Consider the following 15,377-nt stretch of genomic DNA (forward strand, 5'->3'; position numbering starts at 1 on the left):
TTCTGCCTACGAACTGCCCGTTCCGACCCCCTGGCCGGTGTGTGCAGCCTGACGGTTCTAAAGCACACAGTGTCTGCATTGCTGGGGGAGGACCACAGAGGCTTCTGGACTCCACACAAGGTCATTCCACATGAGCTTGGGGCTGACTCCCTAAAAGCACGTCTCCCGTGAAGAGGACAGAGTCTGGGTTACCCATTCCTTCGGTGGACCTCCAACTCCACGGATCACACCCCTCCGCTACTGTCCTTCTGACCACTACAGAGAATCCTTCTGAAAGGCTCTTAATTTCTGTTTTAAGATACCTTTCAATAAAAGACCTAAAAGTAAATGCTTGTTTATTATAAATTCAGAAGAGAAACTGAAAAGAAGGGAAGAAAAACTGCCTGTTATTCTATCACCGAGAGATAATCGTGACTAACCTTTCATATATTTTTCTAAGCACATATACGTGTATGTTCGTATGTACATGCATGTGTGTGTAAAAAGCTTTTGAAAAGCAAATATGGCCTCAGACTATTTTATAACCAGCTTTTTACCACTTAGCAATAGGCCACAGACATCTTTCTATGTCAATAAATATATACCTACAATATTTTTCTTAGTGACTGAAGATATTACATTGTACCATCATTTTTTTAAAATCCCCTATTGTTGGACAGTAAGATTAGTTCATTGCTCTATTTTTGGAAAAAATTATTACTATTGTTATTACTAAAGATCTTAGGGTACATGCTTGATTATATGCTTAGAATAAACTCCTAGAAGTAGAATGCTGGGCAAATGCTTTGCAAACTGTTAGGAGTTTTTGATATACGTGGTCAAATTTATCTGTAGAAAAGTTGTCATAATTTACATTCATCTCCCATGTATGAGGAGATTCCCGATGTTCTAGTTTACACTAGACACTATGTTTTTCTTTCTGAAAAGAAAAGGTTACAGATCATGACATTCTGTAACCTTTTGGGAAAGAACCACAGTTGCATATCCATCCTATACACAAAGCTTTCCTTCCACGACAGCTCCATCTGAGAAATCAGGCCCCCAAAGGAGCCAAATTAGACCCAAATTCAAATATATCTGGGTCTCAGAACATCCTCTCATTTCCATCAGCCTCTGAACACACATCTGGCCAAACAACTCTCTGTGATTTGTGACCTGGACTGGATTCAACGCTGACCTAGATAGAGAGTACTTTGGATCTCATTACCCGCCCTCCAAACCATCTGGTGCTGGCTAAACAGGTTATCCACGCAGTAGGAACCTCCATCCCTCAACTGGCTTTCTTCTTGCCAGGTTTCTTCCAAAATAAATATTTTCTACCTAGCTCCTTACACACAAAAAGAGGATGTGGATTATCTTCTGCATATCTTAACCTGATAGACGAGAAGCTTATTTTTTAGAACTTAGCAGTTCTACAGATTCAATCACAGTTCCCTGGATGGACCAGGAGACAGTGAAAAGGCAGAGAAGGGGAGAAGGAATGAATTCCCATGGTCACAGAACTGGGGCCTGAGGCGTTGCCTCTGCATGTTATCTCACTTATGTTAATATTTAAAATATTTGTGGTTGGGGGGGAAATGCCAATTATCTTCAAAACAGAGAATCTGTTCTTGGCTACAAGTGTTTTTTTCAAATTCCTAGAATTAAAGCAGCTTGTTCTTCCAGGCTCATGAGCTATTTTTATCTGCAAAAATATGGAGCACGCACACGTGTTCCCACGTTCATCTATGTGCGCGGACGCTGGGGTTCGTTACTGTCCCTTAGCTCTGTTGAAGGCAGAGCTAAGGGACAGTAAGCTTGGGGCTTTACCACCTTTGCAGAAGTGTATTGCTGTGGGGTGAAGGACTGTCTTCCTTTATAATTCCTCATTTTCTCAAATGACATTTTGGGATTTTTAAAAGCAGTCATGGAAAACAACACAGTTACATAGAAAACAAACTTATGGTTACCAAAGGGGAAAGGGGCAGAGAGATAAATGAGGAGTATGGGATTAACAGATAACACTACTATACATAAAACAGATAAACAGCAAGAATCTACTGTAGAGCACAGGGAATTATATTCAATATCTTGTCATAACCTATAATGGAAAAGAATCTGAAAAAATATATCTATAATATATATAACATATATATATCTGAATCAGTGCTGTACACCTGAAAGTAACACAATATTGTAAATCAACTATATTTCAACTTTAAAACATTAAGATCAGTCATATAAAGCAAAATAGACCTATTTTTTTGAACCTCTATTGTTCATTGTGTTGTGTTGTTATGGTCTCTCTTCTTTTGACCCTGGCATTTCTTTACTCATGCACAACACCCTTATCGAGGGCCTCCTGTGGGCAGAGCCCTCCGCTGGGTACCGTGGAAGGCCTCAAGACAGAATCCCTCGTCCAGCTCTGTCCCCAACCAGCTGTCATGAAGGGGTCCTTGCACTTCACACAGCCACAGTTTATGCACCTTTAAAACAAGGTACCTGGCCTTATTGCCTACAGGCACTGACTCCCCTGCACTTGTGGGCTCCTCACGGTCCGGGGGGTGGAGGGGGGGATGCCCTGAGCAGGCTGTGGCTGGCATCCCAGGCCACAGGTCAGAGGGACACATGGCTTGCTCTGGAAGTGAAGCAAGTCAAAGCTGGATGGAACCCCGCCCCGAGCCATGCCCACAATCACGTGTAAGCCCAATGGATGCTGAGGTCCTAACAAAGGGGTCTGATCCAAACTCACGCCATTGTAGACATATATCTGTGGCTCTATTAAAACGTTTTGTGATGAACATTTTCAAAAATACGCAATATAGACAGAAGAAGAAAATGAAAACTCAGGCACTCATCACTGAGCTCCAACAATTTTAACTCTGCCCCTGACCCTCCAAATCCCAGACATCCTGTCATTTTACCCGTAAGTGCTTCAGTGCGTGTCTGTAGTTAGAAAGGGTGTTTTAGAAATATAACCGCCATGCCATTATCCACAAAGTTAACAGTTATTCCTTAATATCAGGTTAGTTCCTTAAAGATGTCTCTTTCGGGCTTTTTTGCAAATCAGGATCCAAACAAGGCTCACACTTTTGTTTTGATCGTCCCTTCTGTTCTGGAACAGTTTCCACTCCTTTGTAAATTTTCACTTCCTTGCAGTTGGTTTGTTGAAGACACCAGGTCATTTATTTTGTAGGATGTCCCACGTTCCGGACTGGGTTGCTTGCTTCCTTGTAGTGTTGCTTAATTTGTTCTTCAGTCCCCTTTACTCCCTGTAAACTGGTAAGACATCTAGAGGCTTGATTAATTTCCGGATCAATTTTTTTTTTTAAGGCAAGAATGTGTCCGAGTTGATGCTGTGTATTTGACATTGATTGCATCCCCTTAGGGAGCACATCCGGTCTGGCCATCCCACTTATAGTGACAGATCAGAGGGCTCAGGTAGCTAAGTAAGTGGGTGACCTTGACGGGAAGCAGAAGAGATGGGATTTGGACCTTCTCAGTCTGATTCCAGAATCGACAATTTTAGCCACTCCCCCATCTTTCAGGAAAAACAAGTGCTCCACTTTTATACCTTTCTCTCTGTTTCTGGACTCCTGTACCCACCACCCATCTTTCCCCTGTACCAAGGACAAACACCACTAGTTGTAGGTCAGATCCCGTAGTTTAAATTGGGGAGGAACACAAGATCAGTGCTTTCAAGCACCAGGAGGTCCAGGTGTGGCTTGGGTGCTCCTTCTTTCCGCTGGGTCATGGTCAGAGGTGTAAGAGGTGGGGAGGGTCCGGGAAGGGGGTGGCATCTGACAAGAGTTTTCCTTGGCCACTGCATTTCTCTCCAGCCCTAAACCCTTCAGGCACTGGATGCAAGAGCCTGGGACCCCACGGTGCCAAATGTCAAAGGGATTGAGAATGACTATGAAAGTGTGATCACATTTCCTGTCTTTATCATGAATTTCCCATTTCCTTTTGCCTTCTTTTCATGCCCTCTGCTGCCATGATTTTTCTCTCGGTTTCTCTCGGTTTTCACTGGCCTCATCTGTCTTGTCCCTCCCTCATGGGACAGGGGCCCTTTAGAAAAATCACACACTGAAATTACACGCCAACGGCAGTCAAGGTAGCAAGAGAAAGGTGGGCATCACAGGTGCTGACCTCTGACGTCTCTGCAAGTCCTAAACCTGAGGGTCTACCTCCACCTTGCACGTAGGGAGAGACTCCCACGAGAGACTCCTGGCCAGGTCCTGGGCACAGGGACCCCAGGGAGCTGAGGGGTGGAGAAGGCAGAGAAACAGGAGAAGACTGGAGAGAGAAATACCATCCGATGGGAAATAGAGAAATCCCTCCCAGCGGGCTCTGGTGCTGTGTTTCTCTTTAATTCACCAAGGTTGTGTTCTTTCTGTCCACGCATGAGCTGGGCTACAGGCCTCAGGCCGCCTAGAGGCCGCAGATGTATTTGTTCTTGCCTTTTGTGGTGGTGACTACCTTTGTGCATTGCTCTCCTTCATTTACAAGGAATATTTGTAGAGATTCTTACCATCTACAAGGTCGTGAACCCTCACAATGACTCTTAGAGCGAAGGATCATCATCACACTCACGGTCACTTGAATACAAGACTCAGAGCCTGTAAATGCTTGAGGTTGCCCCATGATGAAGCGGCTGGGCCAGGACTTGAACCCATGTGCCTGGAAAGCTGAGCATCTTCCGCTATGACCACCCCCTACCCCCAACCCACCCACACAAGGTTTGCTTCAGAGAAACAAGAAGGGCTTGGGTGTCACTTTCTTCAGGACCCAGTGACTCTTCTTCCCAAGAACTCCGTTGAGAGCGCCGGTTCCACGTGCTTTGTTTGTGGTCAGTGTCCCGTGGGAAAGGGTCAGCTGGCTGTTCAGAGTGGGACAGAGTTTTTGGTGAGGCCTCCCTTTCCCGCGCTAAGTAACGAGAGCATTGGTACTCCCAGGGGGGTCTCCTTGGGACACATTCCTTGTTGTTATTGCTATTGATGTGGTTTGTGGTTTTGCCTTTTTAAATTAAAAATCATCGTTTCTCTAATCGGGAGTCATATGTGTTCATTTTGAGACTCTTAGAAAAATGGAGAAAAGCATAAAGAAAATCAATCTTGTCTGGTCTCCTGCCACCTCAAGCCACAGCGAGGACTTGGTGGGTTCCCTTCTTGCCTCCTGTGCCCCTGCAGATGCCCGCCCCACGTTCCTCTGTGCCTGGAGCCTCACAACAGGCCTCGCGTCCTCTCCTATGGCAGGGTTCGGCTACGAGGGAGGCCTGGCAGGGGGAAGGACAGCGTGGTTGGGAATTTATTCCCCTCGCTCCCTCTCTGCAGGGTCACCTCTGCCGAAGGTCACTGCTCCTTTCAAGACCCAGGAGTCAAACAAGCCACTTGCCCCCCACAGGCTCTGGTAACTGTTCCTAATCTCCTTCCTTTGGGCCCCGGGTGGTAGGGCCCCGGGTGGTAAAGCCCCAGCTACTGCAGCACTGGTTGTTCCCCCGCACCCCGCGCTGCCCACACTTTCATAAATAATCCCTCCCCAGGTTATCCTGTTTTGAACGTGCCATCTGTTTTCTGTTGGGAACTGGACTGCCTCACCTTCTGACTCATTGGTATGTCAAGACCTTTCCCTTGAAGCTCCCATGGCCATGCTATTTTCTGAGGTTTCCAAAGCAATGTATGAAGTAGAGCCTGGAATAAACTTGGGGGTCCTGGGGCAAGAAGGCATCTAATTTCTTGACTCCCAGTAGCACCCCTCACCTGACCTGGCTCGGAACTGCCCAGGCCTGTGTCCACACGTTGTGATGTGTCACACACCTCCACCCACTCCCAAGCACCTCCAACTCCTACTGCCCCTATATCTCCATTAAAGCCACTCCTTTTGTCACCGGAATTATCTCCAGGAGGTCCCGCTTGGAAAGGAAGTTGTAGCAGAGGAGGAAGGAATCCTGACTTTTTCACCCCAGAGGCCTCTGCACCTGACGCTGCCTCAGTCCCCTGCCCACCGCCTGGCTGAGTCTACCTGCCCCTCTTATCTCGGCTTTGAAGCCTTCTCTGAGCTCTGCACCCTCGTGCTCTTCCGTGTTGTAACTCTCCTCATGAGGTCCACGAGGGCAGGCACCACCATGTCCTACTCACCCTTCTACCTGACACCCACCCATAGCACCTGGCATATAATAAACACTCCATCAGTAAGTTGAATATTGTACATTTGGGACATCCTCCAGTATCAAGTTTTCCCATTAGCCCCATGTTGAAGGACTATTTCCATTTGGAAGAACCCTTGAATTGAAGGAGCCAGCCATTGCTTCCTGGAATACTGTATATACATTAGAAGCCATTTACCCATCCCCACAGGCACTAAGGTGATGGGACCCTACAAAGGTGTGTTTGTGGGAGGTGGGCGTGGGGAATAGAACAAAAGGTGCACCTTTGTCAGAAACTTTTGTGGGGCTGTTGACGCGGGAGGAGGCAAGAGTGTGAAAGCAGAGCCGGGGAGTCGGGAGAAAATTCTGGTCCATCATTTTCCCAAGAGCCAGGTATATAAAAAAACACCGGTGCTGCAGACAGTCCTATGAAGATAGACTTCAGATGCAATTTCAGTCCTCTGGAGTCACTTCTGAATTTATTTACCATATTGAACTTTACCTCCTAGTGCGGGGTCAGGGGAGCTTTGAGTATTAGTGAAATATTTCAAACCTCCCTTTAAGAGGAAAATATGAATACCTCTATTTGCACAAAGAAACAGTGGAAAGATATACAAGGAACTAGTGAAGTGATGACTTCCGGGGGTGGAGTGGAGGACCCAAACAGACTGGGTAGCAGAGAGAGGGAAACTTCTCAATTATAACTTTTGATATAGACTTTTTTTTTTTTTTTTTTTTTTTTTGCGGTACGCGGGCCTCTCACTGTTGTGGCCTTTCCCATTGCGGAGCACAGGCTCTGGACGTGCAGGCTCAGCGGCCATGGCTCACGGGCCCAGCCGCTCCGCGGCATGTGGGATCTTCCCGGACCGGGGCACGAACCTGTGTCCCCTGCATCAGCAGGCGGACTCTCAACCACTGCGTCACCAGGGAAGCCCTGATACTGACTTTTGAATCATAGGAATTTATAACCTATTTAAAAAAGAAAATCACGTTTGAAAAACCTTCCCTGAGAAGAGCAATAACTTTCCATCTTTTTTTTCACTTCAACCCACTCAGGTGGGGAAGAGACCTCGTTGTCCATTTATTCTGTCCTTTTACACTTTCCAGTGGAAGAAACAATGGGACTTGTTTATAATAACAAAGTGTCAACGCATAAGCAGTTTGCTTTTGGGGAGAGGGGGTAGCATTACGTAAACATTTGCTTTGGCAACTGGGGTATGATGATTCCTATTTGAACCACAACGTATCTTCCAATTTAGTTAACTAGAAAATTACCGGCCCCAAATACTGATGTGGCGAATACAGAAACCTAAACATCTTAGAGAAGATCAGAAAATCTAAAACCAACCACGTGGATAACACAGTAGCAGCAACTGCTCAGACAGAAAACAAAACTTGCTTCCTCCTCAGTGTGGGCATTTGGCTGCTGACAGTTTTGCAGGCACAGCAGGAGCTCTGCAAGCTGCCACATGTTGCATAGATGATAGAATTTTGGATAAATGCTGAATAGAAGTATTCTGGTGACACGCTCATTTTGGTGCATGAATTCCGAATTCAGTCACCCTTAATGATTCACGTAATAAGTTAATAGTAGAAAGTGATTAGTTCTCCCTAAATGCCAGCTGGAGGATTGCGTGGCATTCACCCAGAAGAGCAGAAAGGACTCATATGTTTGGAAAGCAATTTGCGTCCATCAGGAGAATTCTTGCATCTCCAGTGGCCTTTGAGACCACTTCCAAAATGGCTCTATTAGAATTATTGTACCGGTAAAAATTTATAAAGCTACCCTGCTCCGAGGTGGCCAGAGTCCTAGAGAATTTGGACTCTGTGATGGAAAAGACCACCCATCTAAATCATGCTTTTTCCCAGTGGGAAGCAGCCCTTCAAACAATGAAGGTCCTTCTTAAGTATCAGCTTTGGCCTCTGGGATAACTTTTCTGAAAGAGCTTGCTGGGTGAGTTGCAAACCCTTGGGGAAATGTTTTCACAAGGAAGTTCTAAGAACTGTTGAGGACTGAGTAGCTCTACCCTTCCTTACGTTTTTAACCACAGTTAAGCTTCCCTGGCAAGGAGTGATGGAGCTTTCGAGGCAGTGATTTTAGACCCTCTGACCCCCTCGACCCTCTTGTCCTAGATCTTCCCAGCATCTGTCCTGTTCTATTCTGTCTCTCACATCGAATTCTACACCGACATTTGGACTTAGGGGCCCTCTTGGGCTTCCCTAACTCTGATCATCTCATGCTATCACTTGTGACTTGCACCCACTCTTCTTACACCTGATCCAGCTCCAGCTCCAGGGGACCAAAGAGGAGGTAAGATGCACTAAAATGAAATCCCCACGACTCTTGAATCCAAACACCTCTACGCCTTAGCCTGCCATGGTTAACCATTACGGACGCTTAGGAGAACGCTGAGCCACGTGGCATGGATCTGTACTTCCCAGGAACTGAGAATACGGGTACGTACGGGGTTGACAGTCAGCTGGTTAAATACTGAATTACTTCCCTGTCACTTTGGTACAGCTATTGTCCCACTACCTTGACCACCTAGGCTCCTTCCCTGGAACTCCCTAGACCTTCCCCTAAACCTGCAGCTTTAGGGACAATACCTGGCCAATCAGGGGCAGGAGTGGGGGTAGGGCCTTGGTTGGGTACCCTTGGCCAAAATCCATCCTGATTGGCCGATACCTGAGCCAGACTAGTTGTTATCTATCTCAAATATCAACCTTTACAAGTGAGCCATGGTCTTAGAGATTTCCAGATAAATAAATGAAAAAGAAAAAAGTCAGACAAGGGACGGCTGTGCCGATACTCCCAGCTGGCAGCCTCTTCTCTTCAAAGGCTGCCCCAGAGGTATAAGCAGGTGATTTACTAAATACTGCCTTTTGCCAAATGCCCAGAGACCCTTGAATGTTGGGTGCTAATAAAGTTCAAGTTATTATTAGGCACGTGGTCTATGTAGGTCACTGCCAAGTGCTGGCAAAGAAAAGCCAAGCAAGCAGGCTAACCCTGGCTGGAATGTGGATGAGGAACTGCAAGCCCTTCTCTAAACAGGAAACATGCCTGAAATCTCTTTTGTCTCCAGAAGGACTTGGCTTCTTCACCTGTAAAATGAGAGTCCTATTAATGCCCCCCTTCACCAGTGTCTCAGGATTTTGGACAAGAAATAAGGCTCTTTAGGAAGAAGTGGGGGAACCCACCAGGGAAGAGCATTGGGAGATCCAGCTTCATCCTGTAGACGCTTGGATCCTTTGGATTTTCTGTCGCTGCCACACGGCAGTGCTTGGCTTGCATGTTACCTGGCAGCCCCTGAGAGGGACCGTGGCCATGAGTGGGGCAGGAAACAGCTCCAGGAATTCAAGGTCTTGACTAAAGGAAAGAGCAGATCTGTGCTTCCAGTTCTGCTTGGACACAGGCGTTTTTCAGATGCTCACAGGAAGATGACTCGTGTCAAGCTTTCAACCATTTGGACAAAGTTCAGGATTGTTCTTTAGCAAGATCTCTTCCTGGGCAAAAAGGAACACACGCATTTCCTAGGCATCCTGTTGGGCGGTGATGTCCCCTCTTTACCAAAGCTCTCCGAGCTGGAAGGGCATCCGCACAGGCAGGAGAGACAGAGGGATTGGGGCCACGTGTCTGGGGGAGGGTGGTGGGCTTGGAGGTGTCTGGGGGTATTGCTGGAACGCAGGTGCAGTAGGACCCTCCCGGGCAGGAAGGAAGAGCTAGGACAGGCGAGAAAGCAGTGGATCTGCCCGTGCTGATGTGCCTCCTGGCGGGAGGTTTCCAGGCTGAGTCACCCCGTGTGAACCTGGCAAAGAATGGGAAACCATTGGGAGAGAGAACAGGAAGAACCAAATTCAGGCCAAGCGAGAGGGAAGGGGTGGGGTCACGGGATTTCTGGGACAGTGGAGCCCAAACTGAGCCCTAAGCATGCTCCTTTTTTTTTTTTTTTAAGAAAAATTAAAACTCAGCTAAGGTACACTTCCTCCTGTTTTACAGAACATGTGAGGTGAACATCTTCAGTTTTATTTATGTCCTAAATAAGCACATGTAGCACTTATTTGGTGCCAAGCACTCTTCCAGAGTTTGACAAGTTTTAACTTATTTAGTCCCCAGGACAATCAGAGGTCTTATGATTATTCCCATTTTACGGCGAGGAAACTTGAGGCATGGCAGAAAGGGTTACGTGGCTTTACCCAAGGGGAGGAGGAGCCGAGACTGGACCCCAGGCAGCCTGGCTTCCATGTCTGTGCTTTCGACTCTTGAATTGATTTTTTAATAGACTTTATTTTTTTTAGAACAGTTTTAGATTTATAGAAAAATTAAGAAGATAGCACAGAGGGTTCCAATACATCCTGTATCCAGTTTCCCCCGTTATAAACATCTTACATTAAGGTGGTGTATTTGTTACACGTAATGAGCTAGTATTGATCATTATTATTAATGGAAGTCCACAGTTTATTTGGATTTCCTTAATTTTTACCTAATGTCTTGTTCTGTTCCAAGATCCCATCCAGGTTACTGCATTCCTCATGTCTGCTTAGGTTCCTCCCGGCTGTGGCAGTTTCTCTGACTTTCCTTGTTTCCCATGACGTTGATAGTTTTGAGCAGTGCTGGTCAGGTGTTTTGGGATGTGTCTGATGATTTTTCTCCTAATTAGACTGGGGCCCAACCCTTGTCTTTTTTTTTTAAAAAAACATCTTTATTGGAGTATAATTGCTTTACAATGTTGTGTTAGTTTCTGCCGTATAACAAAGTGAATCAGCTATATGTATACATATATCCCCATATCCCCTCCCTCTTGGGCCTCCCTCCCACCCTCCCTATCCCACCCCTCTAGGTGGTCACAAAGCAGCGAGCTGGTCTCCCCCAACCCTTGCCTTTTGATCGTTACAGTGAGCTCTTGCAAGGCAGGTGCCAACCTAACAGGGACATCTGCCATTATTTGACAGAATTCCACACTAGGTTTTCTTTTTCTTATGTATTTGGTTCTTTTCAGAAGGGAAAGGAGACTTCTCTTTTGTCGTTGTGCTAACTCATCTGGTTCCGAGTAAAGAAAGTCATGTTACCCTGGACTCTCCCGCTGGGGTAAAGCCCTTGGTTTACGCTAGTTTCCATCTTCCAGGGTTGCAGGGTGCATTTCGTTCCTCCAGCTGGGCCCTGTTCATCCCTGTTAAGACTCAGACCCCGGCACAGCTAAGTGTAAAGGGAAAGTCGGGGACTTGGTCCTGTAGGGCTGTGTGGGGTTCTATTTGCTTCCTTCAGCCAACATTTCCTCAAGCCTTGTCACTCCCACTGAAGCCAGAGCATGCGCGGCCAGCTGCCAGGCCATGGCTCTGTCTCCGCAGCTCTCCATCCCTGCTGTCTCCGGGGAGGCATCTCCTCAGCTAGCTCTGTGTGAGCACATCTGCAGAAGCTACCCCACTCCCCACCTTCCTCAGGTGCTGTCCTGGCAGGCGGACCCTCCTTCCTAGATGATAGACCACACCGTCAGATGGATCCTGACAGTCCAGACTGGGAACACACGCATTTGATTTTCCCAGGGAGAACTCCGATCATAAAGATGTTTACGCATGAGGGAAGTGCTTGATATATGGCCTTGAGGTGATAAAAATACACGCCACCTTCTCAGAAAACTAAAAATAGAATTACCATATGGTCCGGCAATCCCACTCCTGGGCATATACCCAGACAAAACTATAATTCGAAAAGATACATGCACCCCTATGTTCAAAGCAGCACTATTCACAATAGCCAAGACATGGAAACAACCTAAATGTCCATCAACAGATGAATCAATAAAGATGTGGTCCACACAGACAATGGAATATTACTCAGCCATAAAAAAGAACGAAATAATGACATCTGCAGCAACATGGATGCAACTAGAGATTATCATATTAAGTGAAGTAAGTCAGAAAGAGAAAGACAAATACCATATGATATCACTTAAATGTGGAATCTAAAATATGACACAAATGAACGTATCTATGAAACAGAAACAGAATCACGGACATGGAGAACAGACTGGTGGTTGCCAAGGGGGTGGAGGGTGGGAGACGGATTGGGATTTTGGGATTAGCAGATGCAAACTGGTATATAAAGAATGGATAAACAACAAGGTCCTACTGTATAGCACAGGGAACTGTATTCAATATCCTGTGATAAACCATAATGGGAAAGAATATGAAAAAGAATATATATATATATATATATATATACGTATAACTGAGTCACTTTATTGTACAGCAGTAACTAACCCAACATTGTAAATCACCTATACTTTAATAGAAAAACTTCTTTTTAAATACACGCCACCTTTTAAAACCATGGCAACACAAGAGGCAGGACAGTTGCAAATGAAAGGGCGTTTAAAATATGGCAATGGGCTGCAGGTGTGTAAAGAAAGTTGATTAGGAAAACAGCTAGACGGAAGAGAGTCCTGCCTTCATTCTCATCTCCATCTCCACTGCGTCCCAGCTCAGAGCCTCACCAAGTTCCAAGGCCAACCCCCAATAACTGCTGGCTATATGAACAAGGGACGCAGAGTGGGCATCTCCTGGCTGCCTCCAACAAGTCGCAGCCCGGGCTTCCCATCTCTTTCCCTCCTTGCCTTCAGTCCGAACAGAGCTAACAACTTCGTGGCTCATTTTACCTTCCCAACCCTCCTCCTGCTAGGTTGAATCATTAGCCTCGGTTCCTCACCTTCTGCAGCGACCACATCCTCTGCTGTGTAACTCTGCAGACCCTCCCACAACCTTGGGAGGGAAACACTTCCCTGCCCCATGATTTTGGACTCGGCTGGAGGGTATCAGCAGACGTGACGCATACAGTGGTTCGAAATGTGCTTGTGTGGTTGGGCGTGTCCTCTTACGCCTCTCCCCGTCACCAGGAGAACAACATGCCCCAGCTAGCTTGCTGGTCCCGGGAGGATGAGAGGCATGTGGGACAGACCTGGACCCAAACAGCAGCGTGGAACCCAACCCAGCTGATCCCAGCCAGGATCAGCCAAACCCCAGCTCAAATGTATGAGTGAGAAACAAACGCTCCGCGGAACGCCATCAAGCTTTCAAACCCTTTGGTACCAGCAACAGTACCTGCGGAGTAATACGCAGGACGAAGGTTTCTGGGAAGAGGAGACTTCATGTCCCAGGAGACCATTCCTTTCTTACATGAGCCTTCCTGATGATGTCACCGTCACCGGGACTCACCTCTCCCAGAAAGCATTGGTCTGTTAGTAATAACAGTAATTAGCATTCACCTGGGGTTTTATGGGCAGGAGGCAGCAGCAACATACAACTATCTTATGAGGTGAAGAGGCCGGGATTATCACATTCATTTTGCAAAGAGAAAATTAAATACTCAGACGAGTTGGGTGACTCACCAAGACTGGACCAGGAGGCAGCCGTCTGAAGGAACAACGCGATAAGGAGTTCCTCATACCCGGGAGAAGTCACGTGTGTGCTCGCGCAGGCGCCTTTCATTTTTGTAACATTTCCTGTTATTAAAGGGATACAGGCCAATTGCAGAAAACTAGGAAAACGCGGGAAGCATTAGTAAGTTTCCATCCTACCTAGTAGTATTTTGATCTATTTCTCTGTGTTATTTTTGTTGTTATTATTTTTTTGGCCGTGTCACGCGGCTTGCGGGATCTTAGTTCCCCGACCAGTTGCTCCCTGGAGTGGAAGTTCGGAAGTCCTAACCACTGGTCCACCAGGGAAGTCCCTCTCTGTGTTATTTTTAATGCATGTATATTTATTATATATTTTTATAAGTTAGAAGCATACTGTATATATAAGAACATTTCCTATGGCATTTAAAATTCTTTAAAGACAGTTTTTAATGCATACTGTGTTCTATGACTTAGTCTAATTTGTTTAAACATTCTCTATTACTGTAAATGTAGCCTGTTTGTAATTTTTTTGCCACGAAAAACAATGTTTTGGTGAAATCTTTGTTGGCACAGGAGGTAATTTATGTATTTAGTGCATGGCTGGTATAAATGGTAGCTGGTATAAATCTTTGTCTAAATCCCTGATAATTTCCTTATAATAAACTTCCAGATGAACTTCTGGGTTAATGAGTTTTAACATTGAAATAGTTTTTGTCAAACTGCTTTCCAGAAAGGATGTCCCATTTCTATTGCTAATTATGATGTTGCAGTTGCCCATCTCACAGCCTCCTCACTAGCACTGAGTAGTTTCTTTAAAACAAAGTATTGCTAATTTGATGGGTAAAAAATGGTAGTTTCTTGTCGCATTTTTCATTCCTAGTGAGACTAAAAATTACCGCATAATTATTAACCATCAGTAACAGGATGACTGGGTAGAGGAGGCATTTGGATCAGGGCCTGGCATAATAGTTTTGAATGAATGACCAAAGGAGGACCACGCTGTGCATGTGAGTAGAACCGCTAAGACTATGTGTTAAGGACTGAGGTTCTTGATTGTGTGGACAGGGATTTATCCCCAGTCCTTTCTTGATCAAAAGGACAAAATGCTGGGATAGAAGTGAGGTTTTCGAGTGTCTACTGGGGTGACAGGACTGAGACCGAGTTGCTGGGCTTTGGAACTGGTGGACCGGCCAATGAGAACGCTCTTCGGGAAAAGGAGCTGGGAATGCAGCCCCTGGTAATTTGCAGCCCCTGGCCAGTAATCTGGGGGCTGGAGCTGCCAGTGGTGCCCTCACTCCTCCAGTCAACCCCTGACGCCCCAAGCACACACTTGTGGTCACGGGGTGTACTTGGACTCTGCAGACGATTCTGTTCTCAAGGGGAAGTTAGGACTGCGAACTGGAGCTCTGCCATCGGACTGCGTCATGATGTGACTCAGCCACTAGGCTGGCTGAACTGGATTAACCCCTGCTGTTTCTGTTCCTCCAAGCCTGGCCGAGACCGCCTCCCTCCTGCCCTAGGTGAGGAGCCCCACCCCAGCCCAGAGCACTCTTGTAGTAATTATTACCCTGCCCTGTAATTTTTCATTCACAAACTATATGCCTCTCCTTGAAGCAAACTACCTGAGGGTGGACGTAGGGTTTCATTATCTTGTATCTTCGGCAGCCAGGAGTGTGAGAATGAATGAATGAATGCTCCAGGAGTATCCAGAGTGCACCAAGAATAAACCAGGGCCTTGGAAACTGGGTGGGAGAAACAGCCAGAGATCAGTCTTTATTAATATGTTTCATGATGGAGTTTTGCTCGACTGAGAAGTTATAACTTGGATGTTAGTCTCTGTGGTTGGTTGCGTTTGAGGCAGA

General features: G+C 46.2%; 2 long non-coding RNA genes across 4 annotated transcripts in view; both read right to left on the bottom strand.

Annotated features, from left to right (window-relative positions):
- Nucleotides 1-15,377, bottom strand: part of LOC113610302 (uncharacterized) — a 53,356-nt gene that overhangs the window by 7,088 nt on the left and 30,891 nt on the right. For all 3 annotated transcript variants that reach the window (XR_003429030.1, XR_003429032.1, XR_003429031.1), the window contains 2 exons: nucleotides 15,138-15,257; nucleotides 13,507-13,620 (listed from right to left, as the gene is read on the bottom strand). This is a non-coding gene — a long non-coding RNA (uncharacterized LOC113610302). The remainder of the gene's footprint in view (nucleotides 1-13,506; nucleotides 13,621-15,137; nucleotides 15,258-15,377) is intronic.
- LOC113610304 (uncharacterized) lies at nucleotides 7,144-13,471 on the bottom strand. Its single transcript, XR_003429034.1, has 2 exons — nucleotides 13,220-13,471; nucleotides 7,144-9,930 (listed from the first exon to the last, which is right to left on the bottom strand). It is a non-coding gene; the product is annotated as an uncharacterized LOC113610304 (long non-coding RNA).

Source organism: Aethalodelphis obliquidens, unplaced genomic scaffold (assembly GCF_003676395.1).
Source record: "Aethalodelphis obliquidens isolate GAN/ISIS:26980383/991018 unplaced genomic scaffold, ASM367639v1 scaffold62, whole genome shotgun sequence".
NCBI lineage: Eukaryota > Metazoa > Chordata > Mammalia > Artiodactyla > Delphinidae > Aethalodelphis > Aethalodelphis obliquidens.